Raw genomic sequence first — 13,632 nt, forward strand, 5'->3', positions numbered from 1 at the left:
GAGGCGACTGAATGCAGCATAGAAAAATTTGCTGATGACACTAAACTGAGTGGAAAAGCAAATTGTACAGAGGATGTAGAGAGTCTGCAGAGGGATATAGATAGGTTAAGTGAGTAGGCCAAGGTCTGGCAGATGGAATACAACGTTGGTAAATATGAGATCATCCACTTTGGAAGGAATAATAGAAGAGCAGATTATTATTTAAATGGTGAAAGATTGCAGCATGCTGTTGTGCAGAAGGACTTGGGAGTGCTTATTCATGAATTGCAAAAAGTTGGCTTGCAGGTACAACAGGTTATTAAGAAGGCAAACAGAATGTTGGCCTTCATTGCTAGAGGGATTGAATTCAAGAGCAGGGAGGTCATGCTGCAACTATACAGGGTCCTGGTGAGGCCGCACCTGGAGTACCGTGTGCAGTTCTGGTCTCCATATTTGAGCAAGGATATACTGGCTTTGGAGGCAGTGCAGAGGAGGTTCACCAGGTTGATTCCAGAGATGAAGGGGTTAACCTATGAGGAGAGATCGAGTCGCCTGGGACTATACTCTCTGGAATTCAGAAGAATGAAAGGGGATCTTATAGAAACATACAAAATTTTGAAAGGGATAGATAAGGTAGAAGTAGAAAAGTTTTTTCCAATTGGTAGGCGAGACTAGAACTAGGGGACATTGCCTCAAGATTCAGGGGAGAAAATTTAGGACAGAGATGAGGAGAAACTGTTTTCCCCCAGAGAGTGGTGAATCTGTGGAATTCTCTGCCCAGGGAAGCAGTTGAGGCTTCTTCACTAAATATATTTAAGATATAATTAGTTAGATTTTTACATAGTAGGGGAATTAAAGATTATGGGGAAAAGGCAGGTAGATGGAGCTGAGTTTACGGACAGATCAGCCATGATCTTATTGAATGGTGGGGCAGGCTCGATGAGCTGGATGGCCTACTCCTGCTCCTATTTCTTATCTTCTTATTTCCATGAAATGGCAGCTAAGTGGGGCAGCTGCTTAATTGGGACAAAATGCATCAGCCCCACTGTGTCCCAATTATCCAGAATCCATTTATGGTGACATAAATATACTTTGATAATAAACTTACTTTGACTTTGTTGAAAACTACCTCCTCAATAATCCAATGTCTCAATGTTAAACATAGTTCATTAAAAATGAACTTGAAAATAGGAAACTAAAAAGTGGACAAAACAAGCCAGAGCTACTGTTAGAAAATATGCTTAAGACCACGAAACCTGAAAAAGCATCATGCCTATAATGCCAGAATAGAATAAGACAGGGCAAGGCAAGTGCAAATTATTGAACTGAAGGCAGCTAACTGGATATTGTAAAGTTATAAAGTAATTATTATACCACCAATACAAATTGCTTCTCGATTCAGCATTGCAATTGCAACATGTCTTGACTTGTTAAAAAAAGTAAACTTTAAGCAGATAATGAAAACGTATTTTAAATGTATAATAAAATGTATTCTGCTTTCTTTACATACGAATTGTGCACCATACCCAGAAAAAAAATGAATGGTTTGAGCTACACTACCTAAAGCACAAAGGGTGGTCTGAAGTGGTCCTTTTCACCTTTTTTCTTTTGAAGTACTCTAAATTATCAATAATCAACCAGGAGAACCATCATGAATAATTACAAATTTAATTGGTCCCCATATTGCTATTGAATAGCAGTACTCAAAAATGCTGTTCATCATTCATATCATCTCCCTCCTAAATATTCTCACATCTATCAGAAAATTTTACCCTAAGAGTACATGGTTATTTTTTTTGTCGCAATTTACAACACCTAAGGTATAAATTAATGGCTTCAACTTAATGGTTGGAGATAAAAATCCTTTTTACTTCACCAGACTACTCTGCACATTATTTTTCAACTCAGCTCTCGACAAGTGGTTTTCAATTTTACCATGAAGTTAGTTGCACTCCATTATCCAACCTAAACTTTAGTGAGCATCAATATGGAGTGTTAATCAGATAGAGCATCAACCCAGAGGAGAAACAAGAGACTACAGATGCTGGAATACGCAGGCTGAGGTGTGTGCCCGTTGCTTCGAGGGAATTGTTGAGTCAAAACCAGATTACCAGTCGATGTCTTCATCTCACAATCTCTAATCTGCATATGTATTTAACAGATCCCTCTCAAGTGGTCAATATGTTTCAAGTAAAAACTCACCCACAGACTAGAGAAAACGGAAGCATCACCATTTCAACATGTCATAGAGTAAGATTAACTTTATGACAAACAAAATCAACATCTCCACTGAGGAAATTGGAAAGTTAGGACAGTATATTTTAGAAGAGCAAGAAGTGCCTCGAAGTTTTCGTGAGCAAAGTTTTCGTGAATGGGTTAATATCACTATTCTGAAATCCTTGACAAACATCCAGAGAGCTGAGTGAGGAGAATTTATTCATGTTAAGAGAGATTTAGAACACTGCTTGAAAAGAAAGTAAAACTCCAATAAATTAGCGTCCGATTTTTTTTTTTGGAAATCCTGATGGGCTACGCTTCAGGCTCAGGAGTTAGCCCAGAATGGGAGCACAACAGCCAGAATGCGAACAGAGAACATGGCCAGAACCAGGGGCCCCAAAGTGCAGTCAGTGATAGGGCCAGGACTGTGGGCCTGGTGTACGGCCAGAGCCAATACCAAGGTCCAGATCTCCAACAGTCAGAGATATATGAGCAAATCTGCACTCAGAGTCAGGCTTATACTTTTCCCGATCGCTTCAGGCTCACCAGGTTTGCTGGAAAATGCACTACCCTATAGTGTAACATATGAAATTCTCTCATGTTAGGATCAATACCAGATGTTTGAAATCATTGACAAATAGGTTAGAAAAGAGCTGGAAGGGTATGTATTGATGTCAGAAAGATGTCAGGATTTAAAACATCCATTAGTCAGAAAAATCTGCTATTCCAGCACCAATGTCATGAGGATTCTGGATTATTCAAGTTTTTCCCCCCAGAGAAGCCGATTTCATGAATGATTCTAACAAGCTGAACAGGTACACAAGCTGAAGAATTTGAAGGCTAAAGACAGAAAGGAGCTGGAATAAGATGAACACTGGTTACTTACTGGTCCTTCAAAGAACAATCACAGGCAGGACAGAGCAAATGGACACTGTAATAAAGAATTCTAGTATACGCAAACTCTTGATCAATATATGAATATAACCTATTGCCACCCATATTGAAATATATAATTTAGGTGTTTTTCCTTTGATACGCGAATACTAAAAGCTAAATCCAGGTAATGCTTATGCAAGTTAAAGGCAAGAAACTTTCAGATGCTGGCAATCTGATTATAAAAGCATTATCCTGGGAAAGAAACGGTTAACATATGGGGAACATCTGATGGCTCCAGGCCTGTACTCACTGGAGTTTAGAAGAATGAGGTGGGGGGTGGGGGGGGGGGGGGTGTAAAATCACGTAGAAACAAAGAATATTGAAGGGCCTAGTTAACAAATTTCACAACACACACTGATGATAATAAATTTGATTCTGATGGAGTGGGTATAGACAGGTTGTTTCCAAGACCAGTGGGCACATCCTCAGAATAGAAGGGTGTCCCTTGAGATCAGAGATTAGGAAGAATGTCTGCAGCCAGAGAGTGGTGAATCTGTGGAATTCCTTGCCAAGGATGGCTGTGGAAGGCAAGTCACTGGGTATATTTAAAACGTTAATACATAAGATTCTTGACTAGCAAGGGTGCTAAAGGTTACAGGGAGAAGGCAGGTGATGGGAGGGGGAGAGGAGGAGGAGGAGGAGAAGGACAAAAAAAATAAATCAACCATGATGGAATGGCGGGCCAGACGTAACAAGACGAATGGCCTAATTCTGCTCCTGTATCTTATGGACTGAAACAAGTCATGGCCTTTAAATGTGTATACTGCCATACACATACCCAGCATGTAAAGCCGAGTGCTGTATAGCTGGTTACGTATTCAACATCATTAAGAATCAGGGCCATAATGTCCATTTTATATACTGTAATAGTTATATTTAAGGATATACTCAAGCTACTGACAAAATCCACCACATCCATGAATTGTACAATAATGAAGCCACTACCCTGATGTACTTTACTAGGTACACCTGCGTGTTAATACAAATATCTAATCAGCAATCATGAGGCAGCAACTCAGTGCATAAAAGCATGCAGACATCGTCAAGAGGTTCAGCTGCTGTTCAGACCAAACAACAGAACAGGGGAAAAAATGTGATCCAAGTGACTTTGACCGTGGAATGATTGTTGGTGCCAGATGGGGTGGTTAGATCCAGTAAGATGATGGTGAGCTTAGAGGAGATCCAGTAAGATAGTGGTGCTCACAGACACAGTGGCTTCTCTGGGCCCAAATAAAGGTGCAATTGTTCAGCTTTTATGTCTTGTTGACGACCATAAGACACCATTGGATACTGAGAACATCAAGTACGGCAGGTCATATCCCTGGATTACAGTTGGGCTGAACTTATTGCACACCACGTTGCGGACTGCTTTAGCCACCTAGATAGTGTGTGATCCAACAGTGGAACTGATCGGCTTGGACATTTTTCTTGCAATTGCAAGACCCCGCTAGACATTGGTAATGTACAATAGTACAAGTCTGATTCACTGGTTCGTTGGCGGGACAGCTGTGTTGCGTCAGTTGTTACGGCAACAAGGCCCTCATGCCTCAGGCTCGCCTGTTTCAGTTACTGGCGAAGGAGGCACTGGAGCTGGCTGCGTGCCACTGGACTAGAGGCCGGCCCCTCCCATCAGTGCCGCTCTCCAGTGTTCACTCCCGGGAAGACAAGCTGGATTGTGTTCATCTGTAGCTGCACTTCTGTGAAATGAGGAACTGTTGTGGTTTGTTCTTGCAAAAACGTGGCTCCAGGACAAAATTCCATGCATCATCAATCGACAGGTCATGATACTCAGGGACTTGCGGTGATATGATTTTTTTTTTTAAACTCCATGTTTTTCTGCTGTCATAATTATATGTGCTTGTGTGCTGTGTGTGACTGTTGGTACTGCTTTGCACCTTGGCCCCAGAGGAATACTGTTTCTGTATTCCTATGTATGGTTGAAAGACAATTAAACTTGAACACCTCAGAAATTGCTGAGGATTTTCATGGGCAACAGTCTCTAGAATTGAGAGAATGGTGCGATAAGCAAAAAAAACATCCAGTCCTGTGGGTGAAAACACCTTGTTATTGAGAGAGGTCAGAGGAGAACGGCCAGTCTGGTCCAAGCTGACAGGAAGGCGACAGCGACTGAAATAACCCTACATTATAACTGTGGTGGACAGAAGAGCATCTCTGAACACACAACACTTTGAACCTTTTGGTGGATGGGCTACAGCACCAGAAGACCATGAAGTTACACTTAGTGGCCCCTTTATTTACAATAGGCATCTAATAAAACTGTGTACAACCTCAACTGGTGACATATTCCACCACACCCAAAATATACACAGCAGTGATGTCACTAGCATGACGTCCAATTGGGAACACTGCTGTTACGATGTCACACAAAGCTGTGTACACTGCAGCTGGTGACATATCCAACAATGACATACACAGCAACACAACCTCAAACATGACAAGTACCTGTGAACACCACCACAGACTGCAAAGTTGATGCTGTAATTATGGGTGTGTGAACCACAGCTCCCATTCCAACGTTTAACGAAAGATCGACCTTCAGACACGCACCCTCTCCCAGTCCTCTAACATTTTTTTTTAAAAATGGCTTGAGTCACCCCAACAGGAGACCAGCACAGAGGTCCTGCAAGCAGGCTCCACTCGACACCCAGTGCCACCAGGCCAACCCGTCAGCTCCTTTAATTCGTGTCTGCCCTCCTCCAAATAAACCGGGGCATTGGAGGCAGCATGGCCTAGTACCCCCCGTCCCTCAAGAGGGGGTACTCACTGACCCCTAACATCCAATTGGTCAGCCAGCCAGTCGCCGGTTTCAAGGGTTGGCCGTCAGCCATGCACCGTTTGAAGGAGCAGCACCCTCATGCTGGGCTCCACGAGCACAGCCCTCATGGTCAGACAGTGCCAAAGCATCCAGCAGCTGCCCAAAGTCCTGGATAAATGCAGACAGTTACTGTACACACACAAAAACAAGCTACAGATAGACCTCACCACTTAGCAAGCAATTGCAATTTTGCATCCTGTGTTCTTCCATTGCATTTGTCGGGAGTAATATTTGAGCTCCCAAGTGCAAGCTGAATTAATAACAAAGGAAATAGAAATAGATGGAAGTTACATAAATGCTCATTCAATGCATAGTTTAAAAATAATTTAATAGCTGTTTTCTTTATAAATTGTGAAATTCAATTTTACCACTAACTCATGCCCAACATATTCATCACACTGATTGATGTCTGGTGGTCCTTTGTCATCTCAAGCAAATGTATTCCCTTTGCTGAATTTTTTTTTTAGGATTAATGGAGAATTGTCACCTTGCTCACCATTCCTTGTCTTTATACATTGCTAATATTTGTAACGAGGCTCTCAGAATTGGGCATAAACACCATCTCCCAAATACTGAATGAAAACATGCACAAGCTATTACTGCAACTTAAATCCAATTAACAATCTGGTGACTTTAACAATACATCATGCTACAATCTCCCAAGGTATGGGCAAATAGCTCCACTGCCTTGGGAGAGACAAAGGCTACCGGAGTAAACCCGGACAGCAAATCCAGAGTGAAGTCCTAACAGCTGGACATCATTGAACATCCTCTTGGCAGCTCCTGCAGCCAAACATATTGCTTTGCTTTCCTTTGGACTACACCGGTGAGGCAGAGGGGGGTATCTTGACAAATGGACACTCCAGGATCTCCATACTTCCCGCCCAGGCTTGTGCCCCAGAGTGGTCAACTCCAGTTTCACTCCACTGTTGGCGACAGACAGATGCCATCATCATATGCTACAACAGCACTATATAGTCTAATATAATTTACTGATTTACACTCATATGGGGGTTATGTAAACTTTTCTTTAACGTTAGGCGAGTTTTGGTCTCCAGATAACAAAAGATAGAATAATCAAGTGTCCGATCAATATGTTCATTAATATATGAAAACATGCAGTGACCATTGAGTTTTGTAACCATGTTTCCCTCCAAACACAAATGGTGGCATCCGTGAGTCTCACGAGACTATGGATCTGTGCCTGGATTCACCAGAGCGTAGGCCTGGGCAAGGTTGTATGGAAGAATGGTAGTTGCCCAAGCAGCAAGTCTCCCCTCTCCATACCACCGATGTTGTCCAAGGGAAGGACAAGGGCCGATACAGCTTGGCACCGAAGTCTTCGCAGGAGTTGCGAGAACGAGGTTGAAGGCAATGTCAGACTGCCTTAGGGACTCCAGCTCTGGATTTGTCCTCAGGGTTTACTCCCGAAGCCTTTACCATCAGTGGGTATGGCCGCAAGGCAGCGGAGGATTGAAATCAGAGTTTTCCCTCTCTTAGGTGGACTGCCTTCCCAGGCTGACGAGCTCCATCTACCTGACAAACACAAATACTTCTGGAAATAAAAACAGCATGTTGGAAATATTCAGGTGGTCAGGTAGCATCTGGGAGGGGATGGGAGAGAAAGAGGAGGGCAGACGCTCAGATGGTCTTGAGGGGAAAAAAAAGAGATTAAAAAAAGAGATTAGTCCTGACGAAGGGTCTCGGCCTGAAACGTCGACTGCACCTCTTCCTACAGATGCTGCCTGGCCTGCTGCGTTCACCAGCAACTTTGATGTGTGTTGCTTAGATTAAATATGTTCCTATTCCAAACCTGAAAGCAAGATTGTCGTTTTTCCTCTCTCTGTACAGTTGCTGTCTGACCGACTGATGTTATTTCAGGTTTCCAGCATCTGCAGTTTTGTTTTGCTTTGAAAGTAGCGCTGGAGCTTCCCTATTCGTTATAAGCAGACACAACATTTAACTTTTACACTTTCAAATCACTAGTCATAGCTGGCCATGATCAGAATAAGAACACTTGGAGAGCTGTAATATAATGTGCATCTTTAAACTCACCCCCACCCATGAGACTCGAGTTTATGGGTTACAAGTATCAAGTAATAAAGGAAGAAACAATGACATCCAATTTAATCCTGCAGGTATTAACCTATCATTTTTGTATGTACTACTGACTGTAAAACCATCGATGAAAATGGAGTCAAAGAAATAGTCCCTTTGGCCTATAAGAGTCTACATCAAACTACTATTCTACATAGTCCAATTGACCTGCACCCACACCATAGATTAAAATGCACTTGATTGTTAAAGCAAGTTGTATTAAATGTCCAACAGATTCATTGCTGACACGAGAGGGCACAGTTTTAAGGTGCTTGGAAGCAGGTACAGAGGGGATGTTAGGGGTAAGTTTTTTTTTAATGCAGGGAGCAGTGAGTGCATGGAATGGGCTGCCGGTGACTGTGGTGGAGGCAGATACAATAGGGTCTTTTAAGAGGCTCCTCGATAGGTACATGGAGCTCAGAAAAAAAGAGGGCTAGGTAATTTCTGAAGTACATGTTCGGCACAGCATTGTGGGCCGAGGGGCCTATATTGTGCTACAGGTTTTCTATGCTCTAGGATTCGCTGCACCTTCATGTCTGGAGACAAAGTGTAGATGCTGGGGTCTGGAGCCACACAAAAGATGCAGAAGTAACACAGCAGGTCAGGCAGTATCTACAGAGCAAATGGAACCGAATCAAGTTTGCTGATGACACTGGGGTGGTTGACCTCATCAATAATTAAGATGAGATGGCATACAGAGATGAGAGAGAGCTTGTAAACAATGACAATGTTTTTTTCCCATTTGGTGGTATACACATCTCCAACTGAATGACAGTAAGTCTGAATTTGAACCGTCGATGTTTTGGGTCAAGTCCCTTTATCTGGACTGGGTGACCCTTCACCTTTGTTCTAGGCTACCCTAAAATGGACAGTCTCTGAAGTGCCTAGAGGCCCCACTCTCTGTGAATAGTTGTGGACAACCCCTTCCTGAAATAATACAAGTTACTAGCTCAGGTTCACCCCACACAGGACTTCTTCCTTACAGACACAAAGGATGCTGAACCTGAGCAACACACGAGCCGCTGGAGAGGAAAGTATCATTTCCCTCCATGGATGCTGCCTGACCTACTGAGTTCCTCCAGCAGCTTGTGTGTTGTTCCCTATTCCTCCTTCCTCGCTACTGTGCCCAATTTCATTTCCTTCACATGCTGCCAACCATCCATCTTTCACCAACCCTCATGAAAAATAAGTGAAAAGGTCACTTTCAACATTCCTTCCTGTCACTGGGGTGCCACAAAAGCATTACAGCGCAACGTTATTACAGCTCGGAGCGTTGAACTTCAGAATTCAAATCCAGCGCAGTCTGTAAGAAGTTTGCACATTCCCCCTGTGGCTGCATGTTTCTTTCAAGGGTTCCCAACCTTCTTTATCCCATTAAGCAAGGGCCCCGGGTTGGGAACCCCTGTGTTTAGGTGTTCTGGTCCCCCCCCCCCCCCCCACAGTAGGTTACTTGGTCTTCGCAAATTGTCCTGTAATTTGGCTAATGGCAAATAGGTGGATTGTTGGGCATCACGGCTTGTTGGGCCAGAAGGGCCGGTTCTGTATCTGCAAATAAATCCATCAAATAGATACTCTGAATCCATAAAGAAATGATCGACTTCAAGGATACATTCAAGTACTTCTTTTTCAGAGCATGGGGAAGGGGGCAAAGAGATTAAGACCACAAGACATAGCAGCAGAATTAAGCCATTCAGCCCATCGACTCTGCTCCAACATTCCATCGTGGTTGACTATCCCTCTGAACCCCCATTCTCCCCATAAACTTTGAAACTCTCACTAATCAAGTATCTACCAACCCCCGCTATTAATATACCCAAAGTTTTGGCCTTCACAGTCATCTGTGGTGATGAATTCCACAAATTCACCATCTTCTGGCTAAAGAAATTACTCATCTGTTCTAAAGGGACTCCCTCTATTCCATGGCTGTGCCCTCTGGTCCTAAACTCTTCCACTATAAAAAACATCCTCTCCACCTAGGCCTTTCAATATTCAATAGGTTTCAATGAGACCCCCTCCCCCATTTTACTAAACTCCAGTGAATACAAACCAAGAGCCATCAAACACCTCACCATAGGTTAACCCTTTCATTCCCAGAATTATTCTCGTGAATCTCCTCTAGACCCACCCCGATGCCAGCACATCTTAGATAAGCCCAAAACTGCTCACCATACTCCAAGTGCGGTCTGACTAATGTTCTGCATTGTTCTTGTATTAGTAAAATCTGATATAATAATCACAACCGAGTTGCTAACGTGCACGTCTTACTTAACTTAGAAATACAGCAAGACCAACATAACCGACTTCTTACAGACGCTTAGGCCTTGGTTCCAATAACAAAACATGAAGTTTGTGCCACTAAAATTTCGGAGTTTATAAGATTCATGTGCACGGCAAATGCGTCCGAAAGTGAGTGTTAATCGCGGGAAAAACTGTCCCGTTCAATAACTCCTATCCTACACCTCTAACTGGTGCATCGGGCTACAGTCATTCACCCAAACGTAGAACGCTACTTTAGACTTTGTGGCCAATCCCACTGCCCATATTTAAAAGAAATCTACATTATCAAATACTCAGTTTGGGTAAAAAGTGTGAACATTTACGGGACAGCGAAATACTCCGAATAGTACACGACTCTACACTAATTATGAACTTGACTTCCGCAAGCAGCAGGCTGCTCAGCATGTTGTTGAGGGACCACTTTACCGAACGGAGTGGTATAAAACGCACGCCACACTTTAACAAGATACAGATACGTGTCACTTTGCTTATATTATAATCAACTTATTTCAAGTGTTCCTCGGTACGTAATTACAGGGTGCACAAGGTGACCCCTGGAATAAGCCAATGGACACGCATCGATTATTAGTACGTCCGGAGAGCTGTATGTTTAAATAAAGCGGCCATGCCTCTATCTTTCACTGTCACTAATTATTGCGGCACTCCGCAAAATAATTATTTAAAGTTAAATTGCGCAATATGCAGGCAGGTACATTGCCTGATAACCCCTCACTTTCCAACTGCGCAGAATGATAATGTCCCCATCTGCCGACGAATATCTAAAGTACTAGCTTTCAAAAAAAAACAAAGAGGAATTATCATAATCTTCGCATATTATCCTTGACATCACTGCAAACAGCACGCTGATCGACAAGGACACGAAATAGGAAAGTGCATGAGCCTCTTAAATGCAGAAAATAGTGATTAAACAAATTCAAAGGCGTTCACCACTTTGCCGCTCGCTGATGCACGCAGTCCAAAAGCGGTATTTAGAGGAGGAAGCCGCGGGCTTTAGGACCCAGATGAGTAGTAATAGGACCCACACATCTTTCCAGCTTACGATATGCGCATGGCGCCAAACGGCGAGCAGCTGGAAGAACCGAACCCTCTTTTATATAAGGGACAAGGGTTACATCTTGATTTGCAATTGTAGCTCCGGAGCTGAGATTAAGAACAATTGCCGTACGCACGCACATGGCAGACATGTATCCGCCACCGTATCTGATTAACAGGAGCGAAGTCTTGCCGTGCATATCGGCATATTGATTTCTAGCGCAAAGCTAAAAATGGATTCAGCGCTGCTTATTTGCATCAAAAGCAATTCCACTCCCGGCGACTCCGGCTGATAATTCCAGCCTCACCGGAAAACCACGTAAATGTGGAACGCAATTTGGATTTCAAGCGTTATTACACGCGTTTCAATGGACGTGCCCCCCCCCGCTTTATCCGAAATCCGACACATTTGATGTTTTTTTAAAAATATATGGGGGGGGGGAAATATACTTAAAAGGTAATGCTGTCCTCAAGATCTTACCTGGAGTAGGCGATAATGGAAACTGTAGACTGCTTATATACAACCTAAAAATGATAATCAGGAAGTCTCTTTATTCAGTATGAAACTGCTCCCACTATAGTCCAAAAGTAAACGTTAAGCCAAAATCTATTCCGCCTCTTTAGAAAAAAAAATCTCCCTTCCAGTACCCCCATAATCTCTACAGTCGCTATTGTATTCTGATATATCCGATACGAGATGCAATCTAGAACGCCAACAAGTGGTTTAGATGGAAAATAAAACATAATTAGCAATGCAACACACGATATGGCATGCATCATCATTAAACCCCATATATAATAGGCTTGCCTGACTTGCCGGTATGAATTTCACTGCAGATTTTTGTGACAAATGATGTAACGCCAAAATTTCCGAAATATTTCGTTCTAATTTCATCAGTGGTTGGTGCCGAACAACAGCCCCTTGAAGGCAGAAGCCCAGCTTGGTGTCTTGCCAGCATAGTTCTTTAGTCAGGAAAGTCTTTTCACGAAGAAAAAACTTCACCAAAATAGCGACGCCTTAATTTATCATTTAGTTCAGTAAAAGACCTGCCAGCGCACCAAAACGCACTGGACAGAAGTCGAATGTGAAGGCGGTTTTGTTTTTTCCCGTGAAAAAAGCCTTAAATTTCACTTTAAAAAAACACCTTTCCCCGCCATATTGAAATTGGCAAGGTTGTTCAATATTGATACAGGCAGTTACGTAACCTCCAACAAAATACTGGCAAATACCGAGCTTTTTAAAAAAGACTTCATAGCACCAGATAATACAAAATAATGCTATTAAAACTATCGAGGTGTGCGGGTTACGTTGAGAAAGCATCACAGGGCAAGTCAGCTTAGTAAAACCGAAAGCAGGTCACAAGCAGAGATAGCAGGATATCAGTTTTGAAAAATATATATTGCATTTTTTAAAGAAATTTATCCACAATAAGTACACTGGTTCACATTTCGTACAATGAATAATGTTGGGGAATTTCCCCCCCCCCAATACCGTCCTCTTAATCCCGCGAGTTTGCCAGCCACACTGAGCTAATAAATGCAGAGAGAGAGAGCGAGAGACAACACTTTGCACAACTTGCTTTGAACGTCATTTTTTTTTGCAAAACCAGCTTCAGGTCTTCAGCGAGAAAAAGATCCCCCAGCGTTAGAATCGAGTAGAAAATGACAGACTCGAACAACTTACACACCCGCGCAGCGAATGAAATAAGCCGCGGCGACCCAACTTACCGGTATCAAGTTATTTTCCCTCAGTGTAAAAATGCTACCCCCGTCGTTACATGACCAGTTTTAGATCTTTTTTTCAAGCCTCTTTCCAATATGGCATCCTCTCGCTGCGCATGCGTTGCCAATTATTTTCCTGCCAACTCCTTATGACCTTTACAGCAGTTGCAATTTTTTTTTGAAGACTTACCCTTGGCCAATTATAAATTGATTTTTTTTTGCATCCACGCCCAACTTTTCGATTCGTACCCGCACCCTGTTTGTGCGAGTTAAAAAGACACACACACACAGAGTCAACAAAACGCTACTAATCTTCTGATTGACATCATTATCCGGGCCTTATATTTCAAAATCGTTGAACAGTATTGCTCGCTGCTCGATTTCTGTACAGAAATATAAAGTTACCGAGGGTAGAGTGAAGATGCGTATGTGTGTGAATGTACCTAAAAATCTTAACTATTGCCTGCCAAATTAGTTACACTACGTAGCCTGAATAAACCACACCGAGCCGTTTA

General features: G+C 42.7%; 1 protein-coding gene across 4 annotated transcripts in view; it reads right to left on the reverse strand.

Annotated features, from left to right (window-relative positions):
* sfmbt2 (Scm like with four mbt domains 2) overlaps positions 1 to 13,329 on the reverse strand; it is a 226,443-nt gene extending 213,114 nt beyond the window's left edge. For 2 of the 4 annotated variants that reach the window (XM_072241180.1, XM_072241177.1), the window contains exon 1: positions 13,124 to 13,230. The gene's annotated coding sequence lies outside the window, so the exon portion shown is untranslated. Of the gene's footprint in view, positions 1 to 11,876; positions 11,963 to 13,123; positions 13,231 to 13,307 lie in introns of those variants that run through there. The other 2 variants (XM_072241179.1, XM_072241178.1) reach the window with 2 other exon arrangements.
* Between the last annotated feature and the right edge of the window lie 303 nt (positions 13,330 to 13,632).

Source organism: Mobula birostris, chromosome 23 (assembly GCF_030028105.1).
Source record: "Mobula birostris isolate sMobBir1 chromosome 23, sMobBir1.hap1, whole genome shotgun sequence".
NCBI classification, from domain to species: Eukaryota; Metazoa; Chordata; class Chondrichthyes; order Myliobatiformes; family Myliobatidae; genus Mobula; species Mobula birostris.